The following is a 7,894-nucleotide window of genomic DNA, read 5'->3' on the forward strand; positions in this document are numbered from 1 at the left end:
AATCACCTTGCCCATCCATCATGTACTACCCTCCCAATACCAAGAGGCAGCCTTTTGCTTTCAAGAGAAGGAAGATTTTTTTTTTTTTACTTGCCATGCAATTGAACTTTAAAAAGCCATAATTTGTGTTAGTGTTTGGAATTGAAACTTCACAAACCATTTCATTTAAGTTCATATCCCACTTCATTTTTGCAGACAAGTCCTTTACAGAATCTTGGTCCTGGTATCTTGACACCACTAGTGAAAACATGCATACTGTGTAAGTCTATCCTATTTAGAGTGACATGGTTAACCACAGGCAGACCTGGGTTCAAATCCCCATTCTGCCACTTAGTCTTGGGCAAGTTATTTAATTTCATTAAGATTTCATTTTTTCAATGGTAATTGAAAAATTGAAAAATTGGTGGAAGGATCATAATACCTATCTCATAGGGTTTTGTGAATATTAGATAAGAAAAATCCTCTAGGGGCTCCTTGGTGATTCAATTGGTTAAGCAGCTGCCTTTGGCTCATGTCATGATCTCAGGGTCCTGGGTTGGAGCCCCACATCAGGTTCCCTGCTTCGAGGGGAGTCTGCTTCTCCCTCTCTTTCTGCCTTTCCTCCTTGCTTGTACTCTCTCTCTCTCTCAAATAAATAAATAAAATTTTAAAAAAGAGAAAAATCTTCTAAAGCATTTAGTACAGTGCCCAGCACATAGTAAGTGAGGTTATTACTATTACACATATTTCAAGGTTCTATTACTATAAAAGAATGGTAATTAGGCAGGGTTTGTGGTTATTATTTTATTTCATTAATTAAATTTTTATAGCTATCTCTTCTCAAAAGGTACCTTAGACAATGGCAAGAAATAGTAGTAAGGCTAGTAAAATTAGAAGGTAGGCATAAGCAGAAAAGCAGAAATAAGCTCAAATGGGGTCAGAGGTGGATTGACCATTATATTTACCAAGCACAGGGCCCTTAGAGGGGTTGTGTTCACATAACCATGAGTTTTTATGAAATTTGCTCACAATTAGCTACAACTACTCTTTCTTTTGACTCCTGTAGTACCTCAATTACAATTCTCCTAAATTCAAATGGCATTGGAATAGCCGTGGACATTTGGGGGGAAGTTGTGTTGGGGAGACATTTAATTTGAGTTTCATACAGTGTAGATAGGTGATCCTCAGTCAACTCTGGTATATAGCTAAAATATTGCTAGCCACCTCCATGTACAAATGGCTTCTAGAAATGTTCCTATTTCCCATGCTTCTCATGCCCACTCATTCTGCCTATGACCCAAACATGCAGGACCAGAGAGCATATTGTGATAGGAATATGTCCCTGGCAGCTGACACTAGAAATATGTATGTAGAGAAGGAGAAACAGGTCTTGAAACATACAGATGCTATGATAGAGTTCAGGCAGTTAGTAAAAATATTGTTTTTTCCAGGTTTTGTGATGTTTGCACTATCTGTAACTGTTTTAAAATCTGAAATTTGGGGGATCACTGGGTGGCTCAGCAGTTTAGCCCCTGCCTTCAGCCCAGGGCATGATCCTGGAGTCCTGGGACTGAGTCCCACTTCGAGCTCCCTGCATGGAGCCTGCTTCTCCCTCCTGGGTCTCTGCCTCTCTCTCTCTCTCTCTGTCTCTCATAAATAAATAAATAAAATATTTTTTAAAAATCTGAAATTTGTTGCAATTTCTTTTCTTAGCTAAACAAATATTTACTTTCTTACCTAAATTTTGTGGGCTTTTTCCTCAAAGAAAGCCTCCAAAATTGTACTCGCTTAGGTCTCGTATAATTTGGGTTCACCATTAAGCATCAAATTCAGCTGTGAGTTTCCTAGTAACCAGAATATTACATACTTATAATTATAGCAAGAGAGGAAATAAATCATCACAAAAGTTATAAGAAAAGAGATCAATATTTTTCAAAGGGAAAAAAAAAGATATGGAATGTTAGGTCACTGATCTGGATTCTCCCAGTAGCAATGTGACTTCAGAAAAATAATATATATCAAGGACAGCAAGGCTTTTCATGAAATAAAATTCTAGAAGAAATTTCCTCTGTAGACACTTCTGTATAATGCATAATAAGTAATATAGTGCAGCTTTCAACATTATCTTAGGGAAAAGTCCTTTGCTGGGCTTAAGATCGGTTTGATTAGCCCTGCTAACCTCTTCCAGACTTGCCTCTCCGCACTCTCAGCCCTGGAGTTCTTTTCCAGACATTCTAGATATCTAAGTTGCTGAGATTCGGCTTTCTCATTCTTCCTCCAGACTTTACCAGTGCTGTTCTTTGCATACTTTTCCATGCTCTTCTGGCTATCTTCAGCTCAGATATTCAATTACAGCTTATATCTCACTTCTTCTGGGATGCTTTCCATAGAATCGCTCTCATGGGCTCTGAACATCACCAATTTTATTCCTTACTACACGGTGTTACACCTGATATTGCAAAGTCTAGATCCACCATTGAATAAATAGCCTCTTAAAGGCACAGACAATGGTGTTCACCATTCTAACGCCACTCACTTGCACTGTGCCCAACACACACTGGAACTTAATAAAGGTAGTTTTCCTGTGTCTATCTCCCATTTGTGAGCTTTAGTAAGTGTGACATAATGAAGGTGATTTTTTAAGGGAGCTAAGCTAATCCAAAAGTGTGGGATACCAATTGACCCAGGGACAGACCTCGGGGTTCCCAGTAGAGTGGCTCGATAGCTCTTTTTCCAAAACTATGTTCCTCAATTAGGCATTTCATCAGAACTGAACAGCAAATATTTTAGGATTCTCTTAGACTGAAAGTCCAGCCCACTGATACACTCCTCTACTGAGGAAGCACAATGTCATATGCTTGGGAATAAGACAGGTTTTTGTTAAAGAAACTGAAACACTATGAAGTCTACTGACATTCCCAAAGTCCCAGGATTGGTGAGTGATCAATCAAGAACTAGAAACTAGCTAGTCTGACTTCCTGTGATTTTTCTCCACAGTTAACTCTTGAGACACCTAAATAGAACAATGGCAACCATTGTTATGAATGGAAAAGCTAGAAAAGTTCTGTCTTCACGTTATTGCTTCAATTCAGGCCAAGGCAGCAAGGAGTGGAAGATAGAACAGGGGCTCTGGAGCCACACTGTCTAGTTTTAGCCACCTACTGGCTGTGGAACTATGAATAATTTAATTCTTCTGTATGTTTCCTCATAGTAAAATATGTGTAATAATAGAAGCTGTCTCATAGGGCTGTAGTGAGGAATAAATGAGTTAGTCCACAAAAGGTGCTTAAAACAGTTCTCAATACACAAAGCAAATGGCCAACAAATATATTATTTCTACAATGAGATGAAATCACAATCAGCTTATATGAAGTATCCAAAGTAGCAAAATATCTAACGCATATGAAGGACTCAGTAGGAGTCAGGTTCTGTTCGAAAGCACAGTGTACACATTACTCAATATTTTGAGCTGCAAGGCCTGTGTTCTTAGCCTCTGGGTTACATTTCCTTCTCAGGGTGAAGAAGGAAGATGAAGAACAAGACAGTCTCCTTTAGATTCTAAATCATTTCTACACTGATCTTGAGAACATACAAGAGAGTTATTATTCAGAGCTCCAAGAAGTAAACACTACCTCTGAGGGTGGTCCGAATAAATAACCACCCACCAGCAGTAACTCCCTGACATCACAAAATAACTTTTGCATTTGAAGACCAAAAGCTGGACTTAAACTGGATAAATCTAATCAACTTTATGATCCCGTTCCTTTTCTTCTATATTCTATTTACATATGTTTGATTGCTCTGGGGGTGTGGGGGTGGGCCTTTGGCTCAGGTCGTGGTCCTAGGGTTCTGGGGTCAAGTCCCACATCAGGCTTCCCACAAGGAGCCTACTTCTCCTTCTGCCTATGTCTCTGCCTTTCTCTGTGTGTCTCTCACAAATAAATAAATGAATCTTCTTTTTAAAAAAGTCTTCGGGAAATATATCAGTGGTCAGTATTAAAACAGCTATTAAGCAAGCTCTAACCATAACCATGGGTAACATTTATATACCTATTTACTTATAAGATTTATTTGAGCTTTGTGCTATGAACTTTAAATGAATTACCCCATTAAATTCTTAGCAAACCAATGAAGGAGATACTATTATTATCCTCCACTTCATAAATGAAGAAACTGAGGCTTTAAAAGATTAATTGGGGTGCCTGGGTGGCTCAGTTGGTTATATAACTGCCTTAGGCTCAAATCATGATCCCATGGTCCTGGGATTGAGCCCCTGCTCAGAGTCCCGGCTCACTGGGGAGTCTGTTATCCCCCCACAGCCCCTCTGCCCACTCGTGCTCTCTCTCTCTCTCTCAAATAAATAAAATCTTTTTTAAAAGGATTAATTCACTTGACCAAGATTTTAAAACAAATCATGGAAGTTGGAGTTCCAACCCAATGCTGAGTTCTGACTCAGAAAACTTCCTTCCTCGTACCTTGTGTAGGATGAGTGGGCACCAAAGCTGGGGCTTCACATGAAGAGGCCACTCAGGAAATATTTGTAAAATAAAACACTATCAACCATTTAATCTGCGAGAGTTCAACAATACCTCCTCTTCTCCTACCACAGAAGAGTGTCTCACATTTAGAGCTTAGGCATATGCTATTCAAATGGTTCCAGAAAAGGATGCCTGGGTGGCTCAGTGGTTTAGTGTCTGCCTTGGGCTCAGGGAGTGGTCCTGGGGTCCTGGGATGGAGTCCCATATCGGGATCCTTGTGTGGAGCCTGCTTCTCCCTCTGGCTGTGTCTCTCCCTCTCTCTCTGTCTCTCATGAATAAATAAATAAAATCCTTTTTTAAAAATTGGTAGTAAGACATTTTTTAAAAAATGATTCCAGAGAGAAGTCAAGGTCATGGGTACTTAGAAGCTATGTGGCCACCAGTAACGATTTCCTAAGACACTACTCATCTCAAGTGTTTCATTCACTAGTCCCGCAGTGTTAAGAGTGTTCTACTAATAACAGTCCATAGGACTTAGCGCCACAGATGTGCTTAGAGGAGGATCTATTTGCTCTGAAAATTGCCTTTATTCCTCTGAAGTCCTTAGTAAATCATGACAAGGTATAATGTAAAGATAGTAGAATTAAAGTAAGATAAATAAATCATTATAAAGTGTAATGTGGAACGAGAGTACCTTCATGTACTGACCAGTCACTGATCATCACTCAGTACCTAATCGATGCCAGGCACTTTGCATGCATTATTTCATCTACTTCTTAGAAGAAACTTAGTACCCTTATTTTACTAAACAGGAAAGCAAACAGCTGGATACTTGTGAGAGGTTTAAACTCATGCCTGCTAACTCCAAAGCCTGGCCTCTTTCCATTATAGTAAGAAACCAAAAGACTTTTCCGTTCCTACTAGTTTCAAATCTAGGACAATGAGAGAATTTTAATAAAAGGAGGCAAAAAAAAAAAAAAACATTGGGGAGGTCAGAGACCTTTGTATGATATGGGCTCTCCTTCAGGTTAAAAAAAAAAAATGCATTTACCCCCAAATACACAAATTCTTATATACAGATTCTTACATTTACAAATCCCAGTTAGGAGGTTAAGAAGACTTGCTTTATAGACAAGAAGGCAAACACAGATTAAAATGAAAGGAGACACACTTAACATTTTTTAAAGGCCAAATCATTAACATGATCACTAGTAGTTGTAATTGGTAAATTGTTAGGACAGAAAAAGAATTTATAAAATCAACAGAGATGATTGGAGTAAAGGGAAAAAGTCACAAAAGACTGGTTTCGAAATATTTTATCAAGTTAAGCACTTCTTCGGTGTTTTGGAAGAAAAAAGAGACTTGATTGTTTCTTCTATCCTACCCACCACTACTAAGAATTCACCCATTCAGTAGCTCAGTTAGATATTTAAAACATTAATTATTTCATGGCCATTAACCAGCCTTGTGGCAGAGGGAACAAGTGTAAATAAAGAAAGTAATCAAAAGTAGGGGCACCTGCCTGGCTCAGTTGGTGGAGCATGTGACTCCTGATTTCAGGGTCATGGGTTCAAGCCCCACGTTGGGCCTAGAGCTTACTTTAAAAATAAAAGTGAAGTTTAGTGACAACTCAAAATAACCTAAATGGCTAAGGCTAATAGAAAAACTCCAGTCTCTCTGTGAAGGGGACAGCAGAGGCCAGTGTCACCCAGCATCACGATTCCCATTTCACCAACATGAATACACTGTCCCCTAGGTGTCCTACCACTTGCAAATTTCATCTCCACATCCACAGAGTACAAATAGCAATATAGCTGCTACTCAGTTCCTACAAAATCCAAGACAGACAGGCATTTGCAGCAGGTAGACCTTTGTATATCTTGAATACAGACAGACTTAAAAGGTATCTAGAACCTAATTTAAAATCAAACCCCCTGGTGCAATTATATTCATTGTGGTACTAGATTCAGGGAAATGGTGGGAGGTGGATGGGAGTGCTAAGAAATGCAGGATTATTTGGCCCAAGAGGAAGGATAAAGCAGCCCTGGAACCTTAGAGGAAGAGCAGCCCCCTGTGAAAGCACTGGATGAACTGATTTGCACAATCATACCGAGTAGGAACCAGTTTTTGGCAACAAATTCGAATATTCTTAATTTTTAAATGCTAACATGAAAATAAGCAAAGATCACCACTACACATTTTTTCTCTTGTGGAGCTATAAGAGAACAGGGGAATCCAAGTACAGCAAAGAGAGCAAATTTGCTCTTATTAACAAAAAGTAAAAATTTCCCATTCTTTAGAAGTGAAAGCTTTACTAAAAAAAGTCAGATTTCAAAAAACATCCATAACCTCTTCAGTAAATTTCTTGACTCATATTTTCATGAGGTTGTATCATCATGAATAGCTGAAAGTTCATTTATCATTTTGCCTATCTGATCCAAAACTCTGAAGCCCAAGTGACTCAACTATATTTGACTTCAAAAAGAACACTATGTCCTGGTAGCCTTATGTAATACCAACCAAATGAAGTCACTGAGTAGTCCATGTATACAACATTATGGCTAATTTTAATTATGTATTAAATAAATATTAATTGAATATATGAAATTACAGTATGTGTATATGTTGGTCTGATTTCAATGATAGTCAATGATTTATCACAACAGGATATAGTTAATATTCACTCTTGTTCCCTAAATATCTTTGTATAAACAAAGTTTCTATACTTTAAAAACCCCAAATTCATCAAGGAAAGCATCTTCTAAATCTTACAGCTGTAAGCTCATTTTCCTGGACTGTTATTATACATAATAAGAGACTTGATTTGACAGCTCCTATAATAACACATTATAAATTTACATTGGATGTGTTTTTTTACCTTAAACTCTTGTGATGGCAAAACCATCTTTCTCAAAGCTGATTGGCTATACAGGTCTACAACAGAGCTTAAATGTGACCTTGCTATCCCAAGATTTCCTACAGGAGGAATTTTTTTTTTATTTTAAGCCTTTTTGTTACACAACATGACATCTTTATGAAGCATTTTTGTTTTGTTATTAAGAAATAAATGTGTCTTGCTCCTTGAGATCTCCTTGGCTTCAGCAACTTGTATTTATACTGTAGACCAGTAAGAATATATTTCAAAGACAGGCTAACAAAGTTCAAGTAAAAGTTATTTGTTATATATTGGAGCTACTAACTGGCATCAGGTGAGTATTAGAGATTATCAGCATAAATAACAGTGTCAAAAATGAACTGAATTCATAGATATTGATTGACTTCCTTATTGCATTCTTTGATGTTGGTTATATAGTCATCGTTTGCATACTGATCTTCTGATAAAACTTTAAACTACGTTTATTTGCTCAATTGTTTTTCTTCTGACTTTTCTTCCAACCTATTTAGATCTCATTTAATATTATGCTGTTGTACATCTC

This window comes from Canis aureus, chromosome 14 (genome assembly GCF_053574225.1).
Source record: "Canis aureus isolate CA01 chromosome 14, VMU_Caureus_v.1.0, whole genome shotgun sequence".
NCBI lineage: Eukaryota > Metazoa > Chordata > Mammalia > Carnivora > Canidae > Canis > Canis aureus.